Here is a 26,882-nt window from a genome sequence, read left to right on the forward strand (position 1 = left end):
CGTCTCATTTAAAACGACTGCCCGGAGAGTCGGGCTGACGCTGGAAAGACAGTTGACGCTGGAAAGACAGATGGCGCTGGAAAGACAGATGACTGCTGGAAAGACAGCCGAGGGCAACGGCCTAGCAAGCCCAGCCCGGGATTTACGAAGCTAAAAGTCCTATTAAGAAAAATACCCCTAGGACAGTCCGAGAGGGGGGGCGAAAGATCTGTCCACCGGTCGATGTAAACGGCGAAAACGGCGCGAATACGGATTTGAAATGCCCTACGTGCGGGAAAAATTACAAGAGACGAGCCTGGTACATTAAACATCTAAAAACACATAATGGTGTTGAAGCACGACAATCGTCGGTAAGTTCTTCAACTTTCACTGCGGATAGAGTTGACCCTCATGTATCCCATGGTGAACCATTAACTGGAAACTACCAGGAGTCCATTGACATCCGGACACGTCTTAGCATTCCAAACATGAAACAATCGACTTGGAAAGTTCACGACGACAATTTAGCGGACCTGTTAGAGCATCCGGGCTCGAAGCAGGATTTGAACTCGCGAGTAGAAACTTTCCAAAATACTATTTACGACTACTTTAACGAGCAATATCCACCTAGAAATCATTACGCTCGCAAAAATAAAGACAATTCTTTCAAGATAAAAATGAGGAGGAAAAAACGGGAATTAATAAAAAATCTACGTATAGCCAAAGCCCTAGGCGATAATCACCTTAGTCATCAACTATAGGGTTTTCCATTAAGGGCGCTTGATCTTTGAAATGCAAAAAAAAATACATGTAGGAAAGATATTTGCGAAATTTTTTTTTATTTGGAAGGTCTATCGACCCCATTATGTATGGAATATGACATCATTCAAATGACCGCCACGGCTTCGGTTGGTGGCGCGCACACGAAAGGTCCAATTTTCGATGACTCTGGCGCACAAATCGGGCTGTATTTGATCGATGGCGTGGCGTATGTTGACTTTGAGGGCATCGGTGGTTTGCGGCTTGTTGGCATAGACCTGCGACTTAAGAAAACCCCACAAGAAAAAGTCCAGCGAGGTCAAATCGCACGATCTCGGTGGCCAGTTCACGTCGCCTCCGCGCGAGATGACCATGTCCAGAAATTGCTCGTGCAGAACTTCCATCGTAGCGTGTGCTGTGTGGCACGTAGCGCCGTCCTGTTGAAACCACATGTTGTCCAGATCCATATTCTCGATTTCAGGCCAAAAGAAGTTGGTTATCATCGACCGGTATCGCTCACCATTGACGGTGACGGCCACACCATTATCGTTTTCGAAAAAATACGGACCAATCACGCCTCCGGCCCAAAATCCGCACCAAACAGTCACTTTCTGCGGGTGCATTGCCACTTGGTGAACCTCGTGTGGAGTGGTCTCGTCCCAAATACGGCAATTTTGCTTGTTGACATAGCCATTCATCCAAAAATGCGCCTCGTCGCTGAAGATGATTTTTTTGCCAAAATCGGCGTCAACTTCCAACTGCTCTAATGCCCAGTCAGCGAACACACGGCGCTGTCTATGGTCATTAACCTTGAGCTCTTGGGTCAGCTGGATCTTGTACGGGTGCAGGCTCAAGTCACAACGCAAAATTCGCCAAGTTGTCGTCTGCGAAAGGCCGAGTTCCTGTGCGCGACGCGGAATTGACTGCCGCGGGTTTTCGAGGACACTGTCGCGCACAGCGGCGATATTCTCGGCAGATCTCGCGTTACGTTGACGCACGGGAACCGGCTGATTGTTAACTGACCCGGTTGACTCGAATTTGTCCACCAATCGACGGATAGTCGACTCGGCAGGACGATCATCGCGACCGTAAAACGGGCGAAGTGCGCGGAACGTTGCTCGAACTGAAGACCCATTTTCATAAAACAATTTTATGATTTGCACGTGCTGCTCAACACTGTAACCTGCCATGGTGGTTTGGGAGGACGGAATGAATATAACACACTGCATTTGACAGCTGTCACTTAAACAACATGGCCGCAATCAGCTGTCAAAGTTCAAGCGTCCCTATTGGAAAACCCCATAGCTAGGGCGTTAAGATCAATTCTAAAATTAATTCAAGGAATATCGGCGCAAACCGCAAAAAATCGCGATAATTTTGACCGGGCAAAACAGGAAGTAGATTTTGATAAAAACCCTTTTGAGTATTCGAAAACCATTTTTAAGAAAGAACGCGGACAGCTTCTCTTGACCAATGAAAAAATTTACGATCATTTTAAGAGCACATACGAAGTGCCTAAAAGTGTAAGACTCTATGCGGATCCCAACGATCAAAAACCTGGAATTCCTCGTTTCGATTTCCACGGCATCCCTCCAACGCTAGATGAGATAAGTATTCAGATAAAGAAAAAATCGTCTAAATCTGCACCGGGACCCGATGGTATCCCATATATAGTCTTTAAAAAATGTCCATCGGTTCGTAAACATCTCACATATATATACGATAAAATCTGGTCAAGGAAGCAAATCCCGGAGTGCTTCGGGAAAGCAATTTTTGTCCTCATTCCCAAAAAAGATCGAGTCACAGATCCGAAAGATACTAGACCGATAGCCTTAACAAATACTATATCCAAAACCTTTTTCTCAGTTCTACAAACGAGAATGACGCGATTCATGCTCAGCAACAGGTATTTTAGGCCAAATCACCAGAAAGGGTTTTTACCCGGAATTTCTGGCTGCCTAGAACACAACACTTTGCTGTCGGAGAGTTTAAAAGATGCTAGGAAAAGCGAGAGGCAAATTACAGTTTGTTGAATAGACTTAGAGAACGCGTTCGGGTCGATACAACACGAATTGATGCTATTCGCGCTAAGATGGTACAACTTTCCGCCCCTAGTTACCGATATGATCGCGTCGTACTACTCAAAATTAAAGTTTTCTATAACAACTAAAGAAGGCCATTCAAAAACTTTTAGTTACAATGTAGGACTATTTCAAGGTTGCTGTTTGTCTCCAATTGTATTTAATATTGTAATTAACATCTTAGTAGATAAATTAACCAGCAACGAGAAAAAATGGGGGGGTATCGGTTCAAGTTTAATAATAAATACACGGAATCCATTTTAGCCTTCGCTGACGATCTCGCAATACTGACACGTAACCCCAAACACTGTCAAGTACTATTAGATGAAGTGGATAGATTCTGTGAGTGGACCGATGGATTGAGGACAAAACCAAGTAAATGTCACTGTCTGTGTCTCGGTAGGCGGAGTACAAGATACACCTCATACAATCCGGGATTATCGTTAGGCGGTCAATGCATTTCTACGGTTACAGAAAATGCACCATTTAAATTTCTCGGTCGGAAGATTGATAATATAGGTCGTACTCCATCTTTAGAAGGTATAGTAGATAGCTTTTTAAACGATCTCAACAAGGTAGATAGCCAACAGATCAGTAACGTTAAAAAAGCTTGGATCTACGATAATTATCTAACTTCACGTTTAAATTGGCCTTTCCTCGTTTATGATTTCAATAAAACCCTTTTGTCAAAGTTAGATGCAGGCGTCATAAAGATGTTGAAGTTGTGGCTCGGGCTCGCGCTAACGGCTGATTCATCGGCTTTATTTAGGGATCGCAATAGTTTTGGGATGAGTCTAAAAAGGCCATCGGAGCTCTACAAACACCTGAGAGTTTCCAAGAGATATATCCTGGGGAAATCCCAGGATGACGTCGTTACATCGCTCCCAAAAGACAAAGATGCCCCAGAGCTAGAGTCAAGGCTTCAATTCCACAAGCAGTTTATGATAGGAGCGCAAAGTAACAGAGTAGGGTTAGGATCAAGTAGGAAGGTCCAAGATACGGATATATTGAAGTCTTTTATTCGGCAAGACGAGAATGATAAATATAAGATCCATGCAATAAGTTTAGAAATGCAGAACGAGTGGTTAGACATAGGAGATTTTTGCATCCCATTAGCACTAAAATGGCGTACCTTAATCCATGATTGGTCCCCAGCATTGCTAAAATTCTATCTCAATGCGTTCCAGATGACTCTCCCAGATCAGAGTAATTTAGTAAGATGGGGTAAAGGTACCGAAAAGACTTGCTATATCTGTGGGAAGGCAGTTGGAACTGCTAGGCACTTGTTAGTGGGATGTAAGGTACTCCTCGATAGCGGTCAATACTCGCGTCGTCACGATAGGGTTCTGGAAATCATACGTGAAGCGGTTAGTCTTTCGGTAGCCAGAGCGCAAAAGGAAATAACCACAAACGAGCGATCAGTAGGTTTTGTGAGAGAGGGCACTAGGGCTATAAAAACAAATGTTAAGCCTTACTCCATCCTTAAAGCGGCTACGGATTGGACTATAATAATGGATACGTGTGAAAAACAAAACAAAATCCCCGAGAATATTTGTGCATCGGCCTCCAGACCAGACATATTTATGTACTCGCGAATCTTAAAGCGCGTTGTGATGATAGAGCTTACGGTTCCTTGGGAAACCAACATCCCCAAAGACCATACCATCAAGGTCAACAAATATTACGAGCTCACAAACGAACTCACTCGAAATAGGTTCGTCGTGGATTTATACGCGGTAGAAGTGGGAGCGAGAGGTATAACGGCTAAATCTCTCTACAACCTGCTAAAAGACTTGGGCCTGCCCAGAACTCACATCAATTCGTTCTTGGAACGTACTTCGAAGGCAGCCCTAGTAGGTTCTTTTCAAATATGGTTAGGTAGGGAGAGGAGCTTGGACAGTGGAGGTGAGCGTTTAACGCGCGTTAGTTAGGGGCCCCTTAAACCTACACCTGGGTCGCAAGTCCCAGGCACTGTTGAAGCTCCACTCCCTGCAACGCAATGGACCCGGCACCCGCACGGTGAATCCATTGAATGCTAAGAGGTTTCGTCTCAGTATTGCATACAAAACATGATTCCTCAATTAATGTTCATCTGTAATACAAGGTTATAAAGTCAGGGTATATAAAAATTTAATTATTATTATAAAACTATTAACTATTATTATTTATTATCGCTAAGGTGATCTTTCTCCCCATTAATCTCAAGCTCTAGTTGGTTTGTATAATTTTAAGTTCCATATATTTTTTTATTAAAATTATTAATAAATGTTAGATTTATTAATAATTTTATTCAATGCTTTCAATTTGCGTGTAACTTAATTATAACTGTAATTAACTGTATGATGATAACTTTAATAAACTCAGTTTAACGTATGAGAAGAAATGTGGGAAAAATTCCTCTAGCTAAGCTGTATTGGTTGCATAACACCAACTCATAACATCCTACTAGGAGAACATACAACCGCGTAGGTGATGTTTCACAAGGGGGTGGAAGTGAAACTATCTATCTATATTTAATATAGTCTACTTGTTTGTGTGATGGTTGTCTTTTATGTATGTGTAAGTTTGGTATGACTGGCTTGCTAGCTGGCTCTTTGATAATTACGAATATTGACATCGCACTATTATTTATTCTTACTTCAAAGTTAAATTCATAACGAGGGCAAAGTGGACAGAAAATTCAAAATATTTTAGTTTTTCCCTGAGTTATTCACTTAACACAACTTGTATTCAAAATTTTGAAGCTTCTATATAAACTAGAAGCGCCTTACAGTTTGGATGATGGGTCAGTCAGTGAATGAAAAAATTTAACAAAACTAAGAACTTTGCCTAGTTGTAATGCTTGAGCTACTTTTTTCTTGCTTACCAGAAATATAGGCGTCAAGTTTAATGCTAAATGTACTTATAGGTCGAAAATGTCCCGAAATAATTTGAGAAAAGTGTAATACGGCCATGCCGCTTTTTTATTTTTGCTCGACTTGGCGGTTCACTATCGTACAAACAGGTAAATTTTACAATTCATTTTTCAGACAATATCGAATTTTATCTATAGTAACAAAATAGTTTTAAATCCAATCACCGCTTCAATAAGTCAATATATATTGTTAGTTATAATTATTTAAAATAATTTAAATTGTGATATTCTTGATGATTCTAAGCTTAACGATATTTATATTCTCATCTAAAAATGTTACCTTTGAATATTATAAATAGGATGTAAGTACCAGACAGGGGGATTTCTGGTACGAGTTGTGGAGCAATAAACATCTAAGTGGAAGTACTGCCTTATTTATTTCTAACAATATGTACAAAATTTCTATTTAATTATTGTCGGCTAGGTATGCGTGTTCATATTGTATCATATCTTAGGTCTATCCAACGACGATCCCTATGTACACTACGGGGTTCTGTAACCTCTCGCACAAATCGGTAGATTTAAAATTCTCTCTTTAGATAAACGAAATGTATGTAATGAAACTAGTATTTTTCGGATAAACTAGGCGTGATTTATTTTTGTAAAAAACTACATACTCCCGACACATCTGACATCTCGTCTGCCCGTGATCACGGTTGCTGAAAAGTAACCGAAACGTCGGGAGTATGTAGTTTTTTTACAAAAATAAATCACCAAAGTTTATCCGAAAAATACTAGTTTCATTTAAATGAATCAAACTCGCGAAAATCTTAGATCTCATTATGTATGTAATGTATGACTAATTATACATACCCACATGATCACACAGTTTTTAGTCATCGACACAGCCACATAGTCGGATAGTATTATTAATGAAGCACACAGTTACATTTTCCATAACCATGACATTAGAAAATCATAAAGTCTTGGTCGTTGACAGACTCTTACGCATCGGTGATATCTGTTGTTATTTTAATAAAACATAAGTGGATTTAATATGGTTACTATGACAACCGACATAAAACCTAATTTTATGACGGTGACGTGTTAATAGAATGAAGATCCAAATCTACCGTACAATCGGGTATGATATTAATCGGTAATTTAATGGACCGAATGATTCGTTGTGAATTCGCAATGCGAATGTAAGACACTCCGTCTCTGCTTAATACGAGTACATCGGTGCCTATAACTACCGGAGTATTCAAAAACGTACTCGGTACTTATATTATTTGGTATTTCCGCGCCACCAAAACCACGCAACAGTGGAATGCACGCATGTAGTTTGCATGAAAAATGCTTAGCTAAATCAGAGCTTATTAACGAGATGTATGAACCGGTATCCATTAATACATCTGTCGGGATGCCACCTAGTACCGCCGTAATAACGTCACGATTATTAATGTCAGTTACGACTTCTCGACAAAAATTTACGTTACCCGAGTTCGATCGTCCTTAAGCAAAACAGTTCGGTTCACTATGACCGACTTTCTTACAGACGTTACAAGCTACGGATTTAAATTGAAACGAATTAGTCCTTGAGGATTGAGGCAGAGGCAAGTTTCGTGGCTTAGTTTTATTAATGTCAGGTTTAGGCCGTTTATTACTGCATGATGCACTCATGTGTCCCCATTTATTATACTCACAGCATTTAATATTTATTTATTTATATATTTATATACCAAGAGAAGAAATAGTTACATAATTAATTATAAAAGACATGTGATGCACAAAGGATAACTTATCTCTTAAAAGAGACCTCTACGAGAAACCCTTTTCATAAAGGAAACTACATAAAGAAGCGTGGTGTACATAGGTACAATAAAAAGAGTGAAGGGAAAAAAAATATAGAGATTTATATATAGATAAGCAAACAAAAAAAAATATAATAATAGAAAATTTTGATATTATACATACATAGATATATACATAAATATACACATAAATATATACAAATAGTATGAATAAATAAACATTACATATCAGAAGGTAAAAGTGACAGAAGATGTCACTTAAGTTAATGTTTAAATGCAGGTGCACTTGGTCTCTCTTTGTAAAAAGAAGGTGGGAGTGAGTTCCAAAGCTGTGCACCTTGGACGGAGAACGATTTACGGAAAAATTTTGTATTAAAGGAGGGGATATCGAGAGGCTCCACTATGCTATATTTTGCATATCATGTTATATATGCCTGAATATAATGATGAAATTTAAGAATACTCCTTGCCATATAGACATCTAATAATTAATTATAACTGGCTATTGGATAATAATAGTATGTAATTTTACCAGACAAACGTTTCATTATATACTTTTGTTGTTTGACGAATACCTTAACGAATACCATATCCCTAAACATAACGATAATTTTTAAGAATGTGCCCTCATATCTTAGAATTTACAAATTAAAAATGCCTATGTATTATATCCCTGAATTTTAAGTTACAATATATTTATTGCCTATTAATGTTTTTTAAGTCTGTGGATTTTTTCGATATTTAGAATATTTTCTACATAATTTGATAATTTTTTTAGAAAGTATTCTAAAAAAAATATCAAATTGTGTATTAGTTATCGTTTTATAATTAATTACAAAAACATTTTCGCTACGTAATAATTTTCACACAACTGGAAGCGTATCCCTAAGGTGAACTAGAGACTTTCGAATCCCTAGTTTATCACTAGAAAGGAAACGGGACATAACAGAGTTAAACATAAATGAGAATATGACTGAAATCATACCGATATAGGTTAACCCGAAAGAAATCATGAAAAGAGATACATAGATTTATGGACGACAGATGTGTCAGTCGAGATAGAACCTCTGAAGTAATTCTTATTAGTTATGAATGATTTTTTGTTAAATCGCATTTAAGTTAGTTGTAATTTGATAATAATTAATAATTACCTACAATTTTTTATGACAAATATAATTCATATCAATACACACGATGTAACTCACAAGCACTACATATTTTAGTAATCAAGATTGCTTAATGCGCTCGGGAATTGCGAGTTGGCTGAGTTGCGAGACTTGGTTTGCTGATAAAAAATTTGGTTTTTCATGGCATTGCGTTTTCATGCGAATGCCAAGTCAATCTATTTATTTAAACATAAAATATTTTAATTTTAATGTGGTCACTATGAGATGTGGTTAGATAGTTAATAACGTTGTAACTTAAGACAGAAGGCCCCTTAAGAGGGGACCGAAAAGATCAACCGACTTGGTATTACGTACATCATCCAAAATTTTACAATGAAAGAACAGTGTTGCGGGACTTTTTTTTTTAACTTTTGTTATCGATGGCATCTCATTTATTTTTGTGAAAAACCTCCTTTTTCTCTTTTTTTCTAGTATGATCTACTTCTCTAACACTCGTGCTATCAGCGAATTTTTTGAGAGCCCACTCTCTGACTTATGATACGAGCTACACGTGTATATTTATAGATTACCTTGAAAAGTGGACAGAAAATTCAAAATAGTTTAGTTTTTCCCTGAGTTATTCACTAAACACACATTGTTTTCAAAATTTTGAACCTTCTTTATAAACTAGTAGCGCCTTACAGTTTTGATGATGGGTCAGTCAGTGAATGAAAAAATTTAACAAAACTAAGAACTTTGTCTAGTTGTAATGCTTGAGCTACTTTTTTCTTGCTTACCAGAAATATAGGCGTCAAGTTTAATGCGAAATGTACTTATAGGTCGAAAATGGCTCGAAATAATTTGAGAAAAGTGTAATACGGCCATGCCGCTTTTTTATTTTTGCTTGACTGTCCTGGTCCTGCGGTGTGGTTTCGGACATGGGATTTTATATTTTTAAGAACGGGGTCCCAGGTCTTTGATAGATTCCAGCCATCTTCTCTATTGAAATTGGGATGTTTTTTAATTTCAATAACCTCGCGAATTAATCTCGGTATATACTTGTCTTCCCGAGCGAGGATTTGAGGTTTATCAAAACGAATGTAGTGGCCTGGTTTGTCCATTGTGTGTTCACACACTGCTGACTTCGACGCGCGCCTGTTTTTGATGTCTGAGATGTGTTCTTTAACCCTTGTACCGATGCTCCTCTTCGTCTGTCCAATGTATGACAAGCCACAGTCACAGTCGAGTTTGTATACACCCGCTTGTTGTAAAGGAATGTTACTCTTGATTGGTCTCAAGAATTGGCTCACTTTCTTATGTGGTTTGTAAATAGTTTTAATGGAAACCTTCTTCAAGATGTTGCCTATTCTGTCAGTAACTCCCTTCACATATGGTAGTATCGCAGGTTGTCGTTCAACTGTGGGTGGCTTCAGGTGGTTCTTGCGATGCTGGCGAGGCACGGGCAGGTTGTTGATGGTGAGAGCATGTTTTACATGCTGCAGCTCGGCCTCTAGGTGGTCAGCATCACAAAGGTGTTGGGCTCTCTGTAACAAAGATTTGCCAACGGTAGCTAACTGTATAGGGTGGTGGTGCGAGTTACCGTTGAGGTACCTGTCCGTGTGTGTGGGTTTCCTATAAACAGTGTGTCCCAAAGTATTGTCAGGATTCCTAACGACATGATATACTTGACTCCTTGATATACTTGTTACAGAGAGCCCAACACTTTTGTGATGCTGACCACCTAGAGGCCGAGCTGCAGCATGTAAAACATGCTCTCACCATCAACAACCTGCCCGTGCCTCGCCAGCATCGCAAGAACCACCTGAAGCCACCCACAGTTGAGCGACAACCTGCGATACTACCATATGTGAAGGGAGTTACTGACAGAATAGGCAACATCTTGAAGAAGGTTTCCATTAAAACTATTTACAAACCACATAAGAAAGTGAGCCAATTCTTGAGACCAATCAAGAGTAACATTCCTTTACAACAAGCGGGTGTATACAAACTCGACTGTGACTGTGGCTTGACATACATTGGACAGACGAAGAGGAGCATCGGTACAAGGGTTAAAGAACACATCTCAGACATCAAAAACAGGCGCGCGTCGAAGTCAGCAGTGTGTGAACGCACAATGGACAAACCAGGCCACTACATTCGTTTTGATAAACCTCAAATCCTCGCTCGGGAAGACAAGTATATACCGAGATTAATTCGCAAGGCTATTGAAATTAAAAAACATCCCAATTTCAATAGAGAAGATGGCTGGAATCTATCAAACACCTGGGACCCCGTTCTTAAAAATATAAAATCCCATGTCCGAAACCACACCGCAGGACCTCAAGACACCGTGAGCGCATTCTGCCGGCATCCAGAGCGGTACGCCAGAAAATTAAGAAATCGATGGCGGTAGATGATAAATAACAAGGACCAACTGACAGACATTCACACCTCGTCTGCCCGTGATCACGGTTGCTGCAAAGTAACCGAAACGTCGGGATTATGTAGTTTTTAAATAATAAAATCCGCGTAGTAAATCCGAATAATACTAATTTCATTTAAATGAATACTCGCGAAAATCTTAGATCTCATTATATGTAAATGTGTACGTACATATTTATAATTTATATTTATAATCAGGCTTTTTTAGACAAAGCTGAAAAAATTCTCTCGGTGCTTTGGAATTCTGAGACTCTGAGATGACTCTAAATTAATTTTAAGAATTTATGATCTCTTCTCCTTTTTTTCTACAAAACTTGAAATCTTTCAAGGTATAAGATAAAGGAGTGCCTCTGTGGGGTCGATCGTCTAAATAACCTACCCTAATCTACAACCATGTCATAAAGTTATGAAATACACATTATATATATGCTTCTTATGTAAGCTTATTAAAAGTTTCTTTTGTTTTTTATGTTTTGTAAGAAAAATCATTTTGCTAAAAAAAAAATGCAACACTTAAAATTACCCAAAAATATTAAACAACGTGCAAACATAAGCATGAGATTAAAGCGGAGAAAGATCACCTTGATAGTTTTATATACCCTGACCTTATAACCTTGTATTACAGGTGAACATTAATTCAGGAATCATGTTTTGTATGCAATTCTGAACGACGATCGTCCACTGCTCTACGAACTTGAAAATAATGCAAATTATTTTATGAAAGCAAAATTCACTTCCATAATGCAAGATTTCAGGAACACGCAAAAGAAACTTATATATCACAAGAACAAAATTATATTCATAAGAGTAACGGGAAAAAATTAATAAATAAATAAGCTCTTATTAATGTAAATTAGGCCATGATACACGAACACACACAAACAAATAAATATCAATATATATTGATATGAAATATTTAAAACACACGTCCGTCCCAATATGTTCATATAGCACAAATTTCACTCTCAATTCATAGTGAAACATGACCTTCATAGATTTATGTTTCCCTGGTACGATGTTATGAGTTGCGGTACGAGACCAGTAAAAAAAAATTACTTTCGAAGCGGGCATTTCTTTTTCTATAAATGATAAGGCACTAAGTTCGTACAGGCACTTTCGTCCCTCCACTTCGAATCAATTTTGACTAAAATTTACTGAAAAAAAAACATATATAACGGCGTAGTTCTTATTATTCAAAAAACTAATAATTGTGGGTAGTTGAAATAATCAGGTGTTAGCCGCATAACCACCTGCGTAGCCACCTGTGTAAGTGTAGTCACAACAATGTTGGTCTACAATTAAGAATAAAGTCATTGATGACGTCAGTTATGCTGGCGTCACTCTTTTTAAAAACCACGGCCTGGACCGTACTTCGACATATACTCGTATGTATTTTTTGATTAGAAAACATGTATATGATTTCATTTTCATCTCGTCTGTCAATTGATCATGGTTGCTTGCTACAAAGGAATCACCAGAACTTCGAAAATTGGTCACGTTTGTTTTATAGTGCGGGAACCAGGACTTCATAAGTCTGAAGGAGTTGTACAATATGTTTCATGATTGCTGTGAAAAGTAAAACTTTATTGACCTGACTACAGTTACGTATAAATACATAATATGGGACTCACGTTTTTGATAACGTTGCATACTAGGAGAACAGACTTAAGTATTCTGATTTGTATACAATACTGATTCGACTACCCACTGCTCTTAGTTTTCAAGATATGTATGTAAGGCAGACTTTTAAGATTGACAAAATACATTGTTACAAAATGTATGTCTAAGAAAATCTCAGAAGAAAAAAAACTGTTTTTTACATTAGTTTTCAGTAAGCCTGATACAATTGCCCTTTATGCTCTCTGATTTTAAATATCTTAGTTTGATTTAATTTTGAAAACGGGAATTCCTTTCTTCATGATAGCCGACACTAAAATATAGTTTCGCCTTAGTTCGTGCATGCATGTTTGTCACAACGTCTGCACTATTAACCCTTTGAAATGCATATTTGTATGTTTATCGTAGAACCAATTCTCTGGGTTTTCGTAGCATCCCCGTAGCAAATTGTGTAATAGTATTCTGTAGCTTTATGAACACCTGGTACTTCATAATACGCAATAAACGTGACTTGAAACTACGGTTCACAATTTGTTTTTAAATTTAAACTTATTTTTTAAAGGAACGTGCATTATCCAGTAAAAAGTAAATAAAAGTAAAGATAGACAGGTAGTTTTATAAAGTAAAGGCAGAAATAAAAAACCATCTCTTATTTACTCATTAAATATTTCATACTTCATGTATGATTCAAAAATAAAAAATAAAAAATTAAATCCATACTATATACTATTATACTATTTTACTATATACTAATATTTTATCATTATTATTATTGCTGTTATTATTAATATTATTATTATATTATAAATGCCATAGTAACTCTGTCTGTCTGTCTGTTACGCTTTCACGCCTAAACCAGTGAACCGATTTTGATGAAATTTGGTATTTATCGCAAAAAATGGGGGAATGGGTAAAAAGGAGGGGATGACTGTTAGTATGGAAAATCGTCATTTTTGAAGATATTACAGTGAAACTTTGTATTTAGACACTTTATTGGGAATGAAAGAACATAGGCTACTTTTTATAGCGAAAATTGGGGTAAAAACAGGTGATGAATGTTCGTATGGAAAATTGTCATTTTTAGAAATATAACAGTGAAACTATGTATTTAGACACCGCTTGTGTCGCTCTTAGTCTGACCCCTCACCCCAGACCCGTCCGGTATGGTAGTACCTGCCGGTAAAGCCCTGGGGATCACTGGAGCACTCAAGCCCCCCACCATGACAAGTTGACAGCCCCCGGGGATCGTCGAATTAACCTACCCTAATCTACAATCATGTAATAAAGTGATGAAATACACATGTATTTCATCACTTAATATTTTCCAACCCGACCCCAAAAAAAAAAAAAAAAAAAGATATAAATTTAATAAAACTCATCTGTCCCATATCGGTTTTTTTTCAATCTATAGTGTAAAATCACCCGCAAAGATCTATGTTCTCCTGGTCAGGTGATATGAGTAGCGTTGGAGCTACGAGAAATAAAAAAAATCTTTTTAACTTGCAAAGCTGGGAAATAACGATATTATTTTTAGACAAATGCCTTTAGTTTGTGAAGTCTATTTCGAGTCTCCACTTTCTTAACTACTAGATTTGGGAATAACTCCTTTTTGCTGATTCGCCTGAAACTAACCGAAAAAATCTATCACTTTGATGAACATTAATTAATAAATAAATTATTATTCTTTTTCTGATTTATTTATTTAGAATAACAATAAAATATTTTTTTTTAATTCTGTTTTTCTGCCTCTTATACATTTAATTAATCATTATTGTTTTGGATTAATTTTCTCGTTCTTTTTAAAACAAAACAAAACATAGCTCAAGTCAGGTTTATTTCATAATATAATGTACCAGGTATTCATAAAGCTCCAGAGTACTGTGCTACGATTTGATACGAGATTTTTATGTAAAATAAAAAAAAAGTATATTGATCTCACTACAGATTAATGTATCATAGTATGGGAGTCACGTTCTTGATAGCGTTGCATACTAGAAGATCAAATTTAAGTATTCTGGTTTAATTATTAGGACGGCCCACTGTGGCTAATGTTCAATATAAATAAAGGAGGCTTTTAAGGTATACATAATATGTGGTTACAAAATGTATTCCTAAGAAGATTAAAAAACTTTTTTTTTTACATTTTCTTTCAATAATCGGAACAAGAAAAATGATTTAACTTATAGTCTTTTACACGGAATTATAATTGTAAGATATTGAAAATCTTCATAAAAGAAAATGATGTGTTTAAAGTTAAACATTTTTCTTCTTTTAATTTAAGGTTTTAGGAATTTTAATAGCGTACAAATAGTTTTAAAGAAACAAACTATAATTTAATGACATTAGCATTTGAAAGTGCTGAGAAATCCTTATGAACAAGAGGAAACAAACAAGTAAATAAAAGTTAAATACAATGGAAGTAAGTAAGGAAGGAGTAATATATACATATAATATATAAAAAAAAATATATATAAATAATTCCATGTAAAGTTTCCTACAGAAACCTGGCTTATGGCCATGATTTCAAAATACTCATCTCAACAAGTCCACTCTAACAGTCCAGTCACAACTAACTAATTCTCAGTTAAGAATATTTGACTGTATAGAAAAACAGGTATTTATAAAAATCAAGTATTGTTTCTCACACTTTCGTAGGAAACAAATAAATAATATACATTTATAAAAAAATTGATAATGTAAAATAATTTAAAATGTCCTTCCGACGTAAACTGACTAAAAATAGACGTGTGGCACTCGGAGACTGCCGCGGTAAAGCTATTGCATAGCATTTTATCAACTTATGCAATTATAATCATATTTTTATTTTATATATGCAGTATTTTTTTTTCTTTGTTCTTTTTTTCTTTCTAGATGCCGTAACTTGTGCTATCTATTTCAATAAAATCGTAATAAAATAATATAATGATACGTGTCAGTGACGAGTGCTCATTGCTCGGATGTGTAATCTTTAGTGTGATGCCACTACTGTATTTATATCACAAGCTTCTCGTCAGCAAGTCTAATAACACGTGATGTCACGTAATTATTTTTTTATAATTTTAACACCATATATATACATATACATACACGATAAGGTCTAACTAGTTGCGGGATTGAACTTACTCGTGGACGAAGACAAAAAGCACCTAGCGTTGTGTGTGAAAGAGATAGAATCAGTCGTGAGCAGTGAGCAGCTAGTTAACCCTCATAGTGTAGTCGCACGCACACATACACCGTGCCGAAGTTTGCCAAACTGAAACGACGTTCGATGTTAGGAGTTAGAAATTTTCGCTACGGAATTTCTGAATTCGGTCTCCGCGCTCAAGGCCCGCGATAGAAGCTATGTAATAAAAGGTTTAAAAGGTCTTGTACACTAGAATTTAAAAAAAGACCAGGAATTCTTAAGAGTTAAGTACAATCCATGAAGAGATTGTTACAAAATTGCTAGGAAGAGTATATTTCCCCTTTTTTGATAAAAAAATATATTTCATTGTAACATAAAAATATAATGAAATCTTAAAAAACAATCAATTCGTTTGATAAATAAATTTTTGAAATAGGCATTCTACATAAATATTGGGTTACAAACCATATATACATACATTCTCATATAGTACTTTTAACTGTCAGTCCTTACATTGGTCTTACCATTATAATTTGATTTATTTCATTTGATATATACCCACACATAGACATAGGCATGAACAGAAATATATAATAAGTTGCAATAAATATGTATCATTAACAAGACATTGTCAGACCCCTTATAAAAAATTAAATTAAAAAAATAAAATGTAATATTCTTTTGTTTTTTTATGTTCCGATAATAAATTTAAAGCGAATTCCGAGTCTCCAGGCAGAATAAATATTTAAAAAATACTGCGAAACTGTAGAGATCTCGTGTATTGTATAATATGAAGTAGTATGAATTCAAGCAATATGCAACGATCTGCTACAAGAATGCTACGGAAACAAAGAGAACATTGGATAATGACCTTATGTTATACTGACAACGGTCAGTGAAAAAAATTAACAAAACTAAGAACTTTGTCTAGTTGTAATAAGGAAGTGAATTCAAATCTATACTTATTCAGCATAAAATTCATCACTCTTTTATTGACATACGATACGGGTGATGATAAAAGGGAACTTAAGTGGTTAGTTCAATTATTATTTCTATATCAAATCTCCTACCCCTGCATGATCATCAAAACAATGATCAAATTTATTTAAGATTTTGAAGATTGTCTAGGTCCGATCTTGACACATCTGTATCGATTTTAATATTACCCGATTTATATTCAGAACCTCGAGCAATGCAAAGTGTAGCAAATAATGTTATCGGTTAATATATTAAGTCGTTTACGTCGATATACCCCCGGTTACCATTTATTTCAGTTATTTGTTCTGGAATATCAATTTCTTTACCAAGGCACCTATGTTCAGACCGTTCAAGTTTCACAGAACACCATCGACATATTGTCGACAAATTGGTCCGTATAAACTAAAATTTTGATTAATCCATTAACAATTTTCAGGTCATGAGGTACCCTTAATTCTATTTTTGATAGATGGACGTCATTATGATTTGAAAATGGTAGTTCCATATTAACAGTGCTATTATTGTAGGAAAATGTTAAAGTATCCGTCGCTTTCGTAACACATATTCCCGGTAATTCACTAAAGGCCCGCCCTATTATCATGTCGGTGTCTTGTAGGTTATCACAAGACTATCAAAACCGATGTGCTAGCCCCGACGCCATCTATGTTCAAATTCAAAATTCAAAAGCTACTATAGAGCTTCACCTTCTGGTGTTATAATTTGACGCCCATAACCTTTTATGCTTGTTTGACATATATTATATTTTAAATTGATTTTTAGAGCCGCTGATACTGTTATAGTATTATTAAAGTCAATATATGCAGTCAATTTAAAACCGTTAGCAATAATAATTTTACGAAATTTTGGCTATCCACATCAATCGGGCTAACAATTTAGATTTCTTTTCATCGAATTTATTGTTAGGTTTGGCATAAGAACTATTTGGAGCCGATAGATTTTTAAAATAACAGTCTTTCTCTTCATAACCTACTTTACCACAGTGATCAGACTTTTTAAATCTGCAATATTCCGTTTTATGAACAATTTTATTATAATTATTACATCGGACGTTTTCCCTACATTGGGATGATATACATTGGGACGATGTGAGTCCACATGAAAAACATTTAGGCCCTGAATCTTTATCAAAAGTTAAATTATTTGTTAATTTTGAGGGTTCAACTATAGTATCCGTTAAATAATTAAGTATCTTAAGAACCGGTGGCTTTAGAACCTGTGCCTCGGGTTCCAGCTTTCAAATTACGTGGCAGATTATATGCTCACTTAACTCACATGACTCTCCAAGAGCTGGCTTTTTGAAAAATAAAAGTATCACCTGTGCATCCTGACGTTTGTTAGTTGCAACCATGTCGTGTAGTTTCGCAGCGAAACCGCCATCACTACCCACAAGTTTCACAAATTTTTTTTTTTGGGATTACCCTCATGAAAACTGACGGGGCATTAGCTAACCCGAATGGTACCCTCAAATATTCATAAAAACTATCAAGAGTAATTAATGACGTTTTATGCATAGAATCTGCTCTAATTGATAAGTTATGGTAGCCGGAAAATAAGACTAAATTTGTAAAATATTGTTTACCCGACAACTTATTTAATTGGTCATCTATATGAGGCATAGGGAATCTTTCTTTAATAGTAATTCTATTTAATTCCCTGAATAGACACACAATCTACAGTCGCCCTATTTTTTTTTCGTACTAATATAATCGGAGATGCGTATTGCGAATTCGATTTTCTAATAATACCCCCTTTTATTAAATAATTTACCATTGTCTTTACAACTTCTCTTTCCGTAAGCGCTAATCTATACCGCTTTCGAACTACCGGTTTGTTTGTTTCGAGCTCAATAGCCATTTCACCTAAATTTGTACACCCTATGTCGCCAATATTTTTAGCAAAACAATCCTCATACGACTTTAAAAGATTAATTAACGTTACTTGATCATTCTCAATATCACTGACATCAATATTTTCAAATTCATTATAATTATCAGAACACTCTCCTCTCCTCAAAGTAAAGCAGTATGATCTCACCTCTGGGTCCGATATGCATTTTACACCTCGTTGTTCCTTTTTTTCAATAAATGGTACGGGAACCAATATTGCAGACTTTTATGAAGCCGTTCCCATTTCGTAGCACGGAGATGGTTACGGCATATACTACGTTACCTCGTCCTGAACTGCCTGGGCCTCGTACAGTAATCTCCACAATCGGCGTCACGTATTGTAAATTGAACCAAGTTATCTCCAATCGGTACAGAAGTGTCTTCGACTAATTTTACTCTGTAATAGCTAGTATCATCACACAGGTCGATATTATACAAGTTATTGGGGGTAGTTGTTGCCCTTGATAAGTGAGCGCCACACTGAAACACTTTTAGCGTTATGTCATTTTGATTTACAACGGTCTGGCCTATCATAAGAGAGATATCACCCAAATCGACGTTTGTTACTACAGCAGACGTTTTGACGTGAACCTCGTCGATTGATAATTCAAACTGTACCTCTCCTAATGCTCGAACTGTATCACCGTTAAATCCTTTTAACACTGTATTTGTAGGCATTAGTTTGAGTTTAAGGGCATCAGATGCTCCCTTGAGTAGTTTATTAAGGTCGCTACCAGTATCTAAATAAGCCTTGAAAAAAAAGTTCACTTACCCTCACACTTTTTCTTATACACATCATTCAACTGTGATATCAATTGAACTTTCCTAACAGGATTTGGTTCTACTTCTGTTGAATTACACATGTTCGCCAAGTTCGCCATGTTCGCCAAGTTTACCACACCTGAAACACTTCGTTTATCGGTTAATTTACATGTTGTAGCCACGTGCCCTGTTTCTTTACAGCGATAACAGATCGGTGATTTTTTTGAATATACTCGTACTGTCTTCTGCATGTGACGTGTCGAGGTCCTTCTGCATGTGTTGCTCTTGGTATATTATTTGATTTAGAGGACAGATATGAATCAAAAGCTGACAAAAATCCTTCATATAACTCATCCGGAATAGAACACTGAACATTTCTACTCGTTTTTGATCGTACTTAATGTCCTTGATGCTATCCGGATCTCTTCACTTTTATACTTTTTGTTGTAGGTAATCCCACTTCTGATTATTACTTAAATTACAAAACACGACTGACTTTTCAAAGAAAATAATTAAAACAGTACGACTTCTTGGTAAATCACTTGTTTATTTCCAATTTCACAAAGTAATGCACAATTACATCCAAAAAGGCTCTTTATATAATCTCTCCTCCCCTCTCCTCTCCTCTCCTCACCACACCTCTCCTCACCTCTCCTTACCACACCTCTCCCCTCCTCGATACATCACACCACTCCACACCTCGCCCGCCGCCAACTCGCCTCTTAGTCAATACAGCTCCTCTTATTTTTGTTACAAATTATAACTGGCTATTGGATAATAATAGTATTTAATTTTACCAGACAAACGTTTCATTATATACTTTTGTTGTTTGACGAATACCTTAACGAATACCATATCCCTAAACATAACGATAATTTTTAAGAATGTGCCCTCATATCTTAGAATTTACAAATTAAAAATGCCTATGTAACATATCCCTGAATGTTAAGTTACAATATATTTATTGCCTATTAATGTTTTTTAAGTCTGTGGATTTTTTCGATATTTAGAAAGAATATTTTCTACATAATTTGATAATGTTTTTAGAAAATATTCTAAAAAAATATCAAATTATGTATTAGTTATCGTTTTATAATTAATTACAAAAACATTTTCGCTACGTCGAAGACTTCCTATATTAAATTAATCTTGATGGAAATAACATTGTGTTTTACCTAGAGTATTATATACTCCATTGAAGAGGATTTTATTTAACATATCTTTGGTTTAATTATGTTTTAATTTATATCATGTAGCGAGACATTTGAAAAATTTTCTAAATTATTTTTTTAATATGGAAATTATATAAAATTATATAAAATTTTCTAATATGGAAATTTAATCTATACTATTATTATAAAGCTGAAGAGTTTGTTTGTTTGTTTGTTTGTTTGAACGCGCTAATCTCAGGAACTACTGGTTAGAATTGAATTTTTTTTTTGTGTTGGATAGACCATTTATCGACGAAGGCTTTAGGCTATATAACATCACGCTGCCACTATTAGGAGCGAAGAAATAATGGAAAATGTGGAAAAAACGGGGTAAATTATTCATTCTTGAGGGCTTTCGTTGCATGCGTTGCGAAAACGATTCAAGATACCAAAAATATATGTATGAAAGAATTATTCCTCTTGAAATGATCTAAAAAATGTCCACGACAGTATATATCTATCTTTTAAGATTAACACACTAGAACCGTTTTTATAGTAATAAAATTTGGTCGAAATTAATGCATTATTGTATCAACGTAATAATACAAATCTTTATCCAAATAAATGTGTTGTTGATTAAGATTATTTAACTGTGAACAAAATTGTCTTTGACATCACTTAATTTCAATGAATATCTTAGAAGATATTACAATTTTAAAATAACACCGATATAAAGTTCACCCGCGCGCCGCATGAAGTGCAAAACATAGGAGAGGCGTCGTTGCTTGCGAGCGACGCGGAGGGAGCGGGGGGGGTGTAGCTCTACGAGGTACCATGCCGCGCGGCTCAGACGCGCGGTCGGCTCCCTTCTGAACGGTTGTATGCAGCGTTATTTGTTTTTGCGGAATAATATCGTCGTGTAATAATACTTTTTAAATACTATTTCATTTTGTTTTAAGGATAATATTTTGCTTCTAATAATTTCACAATTATCAAAATTTTTTTAATTTTGATGTAGTAAGTAGGTGTCATAGTTTTCTTTATAGTAAATATTTTTTGTTATAAGGATAGTATTGTTTCTAATATTTTAGCAATATTATAACTTTTTTGTTTTGTTGTATATAATACTTGAAAATAGGTGTTATCCACATAAATATTCTTATTAGGTTAGGTTTTAGTTTAAGCATACATTTATCGTTTAACGGTTATTCTTTTGACATATATTTTATCCGATTTACGTAAGTACCAAATACAGGTAAAAATAATTAGGTTCCTAATTATTTACCATACGTTTATTTTTTTCTTGATTACGAGTTACGGTTTGTTTAATTTTTCATATCTTAGGTTCTTTTTTCGTCATTATAATGCCTAGAAAAAGATCTCAGCTTTCTCGGCAGACTGCTACTGCAAAGCGGCTGCGAGTTTTGCGCAGCAATGAAACAGAGGATGAAAATATGCATAGGTTGGCTACTCAACGAGAAATCAGTGAACAAAACCGTGCTAATGAATCGATTATTGAACGGTCGCAGCGTCTAGCCTCACAAAATTTCCGAACTTCGGCAAACCGACAACGGGAATCAAGCGCTGAACGTTCTCAACGTTTAGCTTCACAGAGTTCTCGAACTTTGGCAAACCGACAACGGGAATCAAGCGCTGAACGTTCTCAACGTTTAGCCTCACAGAGTTCTCGAACTTTGGCAAACCGACAACGGGAATCAAGCGCTGAACGTTCTCAACGTTTAGCTTCACAGAGTTCTCGAACTTTGGCAAACCGACAACGGGAATCAAGCGCTGAACGTTCTCAACGTTTAGCCTCACAGAGTTCTCGAACTTTGGCAAACCGACAACGGGAATCAAGCGCTGAACGTTTTCAACGTTTAGCCTCACAGAATTCCCGCACTTTGGCTAACCGCGATCGGGAATCGAGCACTGAAAGATCCCATCGATTAGCACAGCAAAATGCACGATCAGCAAGAAATAGAACTCGCAGGCAACATAATTTATTAAATGCTGCGTTTGCTTATGATTGTACACTTGACTATACTGAGCTAAATGATATTGATATTGGCAGAATGAATAAAATATGCAACTTATGCCAAGCAAAAAAATGGGCGACTGAAACTCCTGGACTGTGTTGTAGTGGTGGCAAAGTAAATATACCAATAATTCCGGAACCAACTACAGTTTTAAAAGAACTGATATCAGGCTCACATCCATCATCAAAGCATTTCTTAAATCACTCAAGGCAATATAATACACTATTTCAGATGACTTCATTTGGTGCCAAAGAGATTCGTGAGGGAAACTTTATGCCCACTTTTAAAGTCCAAGGGCAAGTTTATCACTTAATCGGTAACTTACTTCCAGCTGAAGGGGCACAGCCCGAATTTTTGCAAATATATTTTGTTTCACATGCAGATCAGGTATCCTTACGCTCAAATTTAAATCCAAGCTTGCAAATCGATCTTATCGACGCTCTCCAAACATATCTTCACGATCATAATACGTATATTCAAAGTTTCAAATACAATCTGGAAAATAGACCACCGAATGACTTCAAACTTATTATTCATGCTGATGTGAAACCTCCTACTGAGCATCGAGGTCGATATAATGCGCCAATAGTAGATGAAGTAGCTGTTCTTTTGATAGATGAAGACAAAGGTCCCCGAGATATTGTGTTGACGGCGAGAGATGGTGGACTTCAACGAGTTTCTGAACTTCATAGATCTTATGACCCACTTCAGTATCCTTTACTGTTTCCCTTTGGTAATGACGGATACTGTATAAATATTCCACAGCAGAATACTGCTGCTAGATCTAAAACTGTATCATGTATGCAATTCTATGCATTTAGACTCATGTTGAGAATAAATGACTTTAACAGCATACATTATTTCAAGGGATTATTCAACCAGTATTGTGTTGATATGGCGGCTAAAATGATTTCTGAGAGGCTAGACTTCATAAAAAGAAATCAAAAAAAATTGAGAGCAGAAGAGTACATTCATTTAAGAGATGCCGTGGTTAATGATGCGAATATAGACGCTTCTAATGTTGGCCAGCATGTTATACTGCCGTCGTCATTTACAGGATCCCCCAGATACATGAACGAAAAAAGTCAAGATGCCATGACATTTGTCAAGAAATTTGGAAAACCAGATCTCTTCATTACATTTACATGTAACTCCGAATGGCCGGAAATAAAAATTGAGTTATTACCCGATCAGCATTCTTACGACAGACATGATTTGGTTTCTAGAGTATTTAATTTAAAACTCAAAAATATGATACTCCTTCTGACGAAGAAAAATATTTTTGGGCCTTCAAGAGCCTTTGTTTACAGCGTAGAATGGCAAAAAAGAGGTTTACCACACGCCCACATTTTATTGTGGCTGGCTATCAAAGTACAACCAGATTCTATAGATGCAATAATATCGGCTGAAATACCTGACAAACGACAAGATCCAATTCTTCATAATATTGTCATAAAAAATATGATACATGGTCCTTGCGGATTTCATAACCCTGCGTCACCATGTATGAAAGAAAACATTTGTTCTAAAAAGTACCCTAGGAATTTTATTTCTGAAACACAAACCGGGGATGATGGTTACCCAACCTACAGGCGCAGGTCTCCAGATAATGGTGGAAACACAGCAATAATTCGTGTCAAGGGTACAGAAATGAGCGTGGATAATAGGTGGGTTGTTCCCTATAATCCAGTTCTATCACGAATTTTCAATGCACACATTAACGTAGAGTTTTGTCAATCGGTCAAAGCTATTAAGTACATCTGTAAGTATATTCATAAAGGCTCTGACCAAGCCACATTTTCGCTTCAAAGTAATAACAATGAAGTAGAAACATATCTAAATGGTCGCTATATAAGTTCTTCGGAAGCGATCTGGAGAATTTTCCAATTTCCTATTCATGAACGTTTTCCGGCAGTAGTTCATTTAGCAGTTCATTTGGAAAATGGACAAAGAGTTTATTTTGATAATAATGCAAACCTTCAAGATCGTGTTAATAATCCTTCATCAACGACACTTACAGCGTTCTTTGACCTTTGCAAGAGGGACGATTTTGCAAAAACCCTTTTATATCACGAAGTACCCCAGTATTACGTATGGGAAAGAAATTCATTTTCTAGAAGAAAACGTGGGCAAGATGTTGAAGGATATCCCGGTGTAAAAAAAGACACAACTTTAGGCCGTGTCTACAACATTCATCCGACTCAAACTGAATGTTTTTATTTAAGAATGTTACTGCAACATGTTCGCGGTCCAATGTCATTTGAACATCTAAGGACCGTGAATGGTGTTATTTGCCAAACTTATCAAGGCGCTTTCAAGGAATTAGGTTTACTGGAGGGAGATGAACATTGGCAGAATACAATGTCAGATGCTGTAATGTCCGAGCCAGCCACAAAATTAAGAGAATTATTTACCATCATCCTTATATTTTGCCAACCATCTGACCCTTTAGCATTATGGAATAAATTTCGTAATGCTTTATGTGAAGATATACTAAACAGAATGCGTAATGAGAATCAAGATATGACATTAGCATATAATGATGATATATACAATGATGGACTAATCATGATTGAAGATAAAATTCATGAGATTTGCGATAAATCACTAACTGATTTTGGGCTTCCTGTATCAAAAAGGATTAATTCACTTAATCATCTGGATCCGTTAGAAGTAGCATTGCGAAAACCATATGATCTAAATGAATTGAATGATTATATTACTCAAAATGAACCAAAATTAGTTAATGACCAGGTGACCGCGTATTATTGTGTTATGCAAAGTGTTCGTCTTAGTGAAGGAAAAGTATTTTTTTTGGATGCTCCCGGTGGAACCGGCAAGACCTTTATTACTAATCTTATATTAGCAAAAGTAAGGTCTCAGGGAATGCTAGCTTTGGCAGTAGCGTCGTCAGGTATCGCTGCAACTTTATTAGCAGGTGGACGCACAGCTCATTCCACTTTTAAACTGCCCCTAACTGTTTCTTTACAAAAAGATAGCGTGTGCTCTATACGTAAAAATGGCCCTTTGGGAAAAGTTTTACAAGATGTCAGTTTAATGATCTGGGACGAATGTACCATGATCCATAGAGCTCATGTAGAGGCTCTAGATAGGACTCTTAGAGATATTAGAAGCTGTGATAAAATCATGGGTGGGATTACTGTCATGTTTGCTGGGGACTTTCGACAAACTTTACCAGTAATAGTAAGAGGAACTAGAGCAGACATTGTAAAGTCTTGCCTTAAAAGTTCCCCATTATGGAAGTTTGTAAACATCCTAAAATTAACTACAAATATGAGAGCACATTTGGGTGGAGGTAATATAATTTTTCCTTCAAAGTTACTTTTAATAGGAGACGGGAAAGTACCTCATTTTGAAAATAGAATTGAAATTGATCGTGATTTAGGAGAAAGAGTGAGTAACATTGAGGACTTAATTTCGAAAGTTTACCCCGACATCAGCGAAATAGAAAATAAAGATCATCAATGGATGTGTCAAAGGGCAATATTGGCGGCGAGAAACAGTAGCGTAGACGAAATTAATGATTTAATTTTAAGTAAACTTCCAGGAGACATAGTTACCTACACATCTATTGATAATGTAATGGATCAGGAAGATGCGGTCCATTACCCACAGGAGTTTCTTAATTCTTTGAACCCCAGTGGTCTTCCCCCATATTCCCTCAAGTTAAAAATAGGTGCCCCAATAATTTTACTCAGAAATCTTAAACCACCAAATTTATGTAACGGGACCCGACTTCAAATCAAATTTCTTCGCAATAACGTGATCGTTGCTATAGTTTTGACTGGTCCAGCAGTTGGTCAAACAGTGCTTATACCTCGCATCCCAATGATACCAAATGATTTATCTTTTAATTTTAAAAGAATTCAATTTCCCGTAAAGCTATCTTTCGCCGTTACAATTAATAAATCACAGGGGCAAACATTTAAACACGTAGGAATTGATTTACGCCAAGACTGCTTTTCACACGGCCAACTATATGTCGCGTTGTCAAGATCAGGTTGCGGAGAAAACCAATATGTTCTTCTGCCACAAGAAAATAAAACTAAAAATATTATTTACACAGAAGTACTTTAAATAATTATGTTATTTAAAAACTTAAAATAAATAAATAAACTAAATTGTCTAAAATAATAACAGAAAATTATTTATAAAACCGAGTAGGTTTTTTGCAAAAATAAATATGATGCCGAAAATAACTATTTCACGCGGACGAAGTCGCGGGCATAGCTAGTGTTTAAATAAAATGAA

General features: G+C 36.1%; 1 pseudogene; it reads right to left on the minus strand.

Moving 5' to 3' along the window:
• LOC133320610 (uncharacterized) overlaps positions 1 to 19,542 on the minus strand; it is a 53,343-nt pseudogene extending 33,801 nt beyond the window's left edge.
• Between the last annotated feature and the right edge of the window lie 7,340 nt (positions 19,543 to 26,882).

The sequence above is a fragment of the Danaus plexippus genome, unplaced genomic scaffold (assembly GCF_018135715.1).
Source record: "Danaus plexippus unplaced genomic scaffold, MEX_DaPlex mxdp_39, whole genome shotgun sequence".
NCBI lineage: Eukaryota > Metazoa > Arthropoda > Insecta > Lepidoptera > Nymphalidae > Danaus > Danaus plexippus.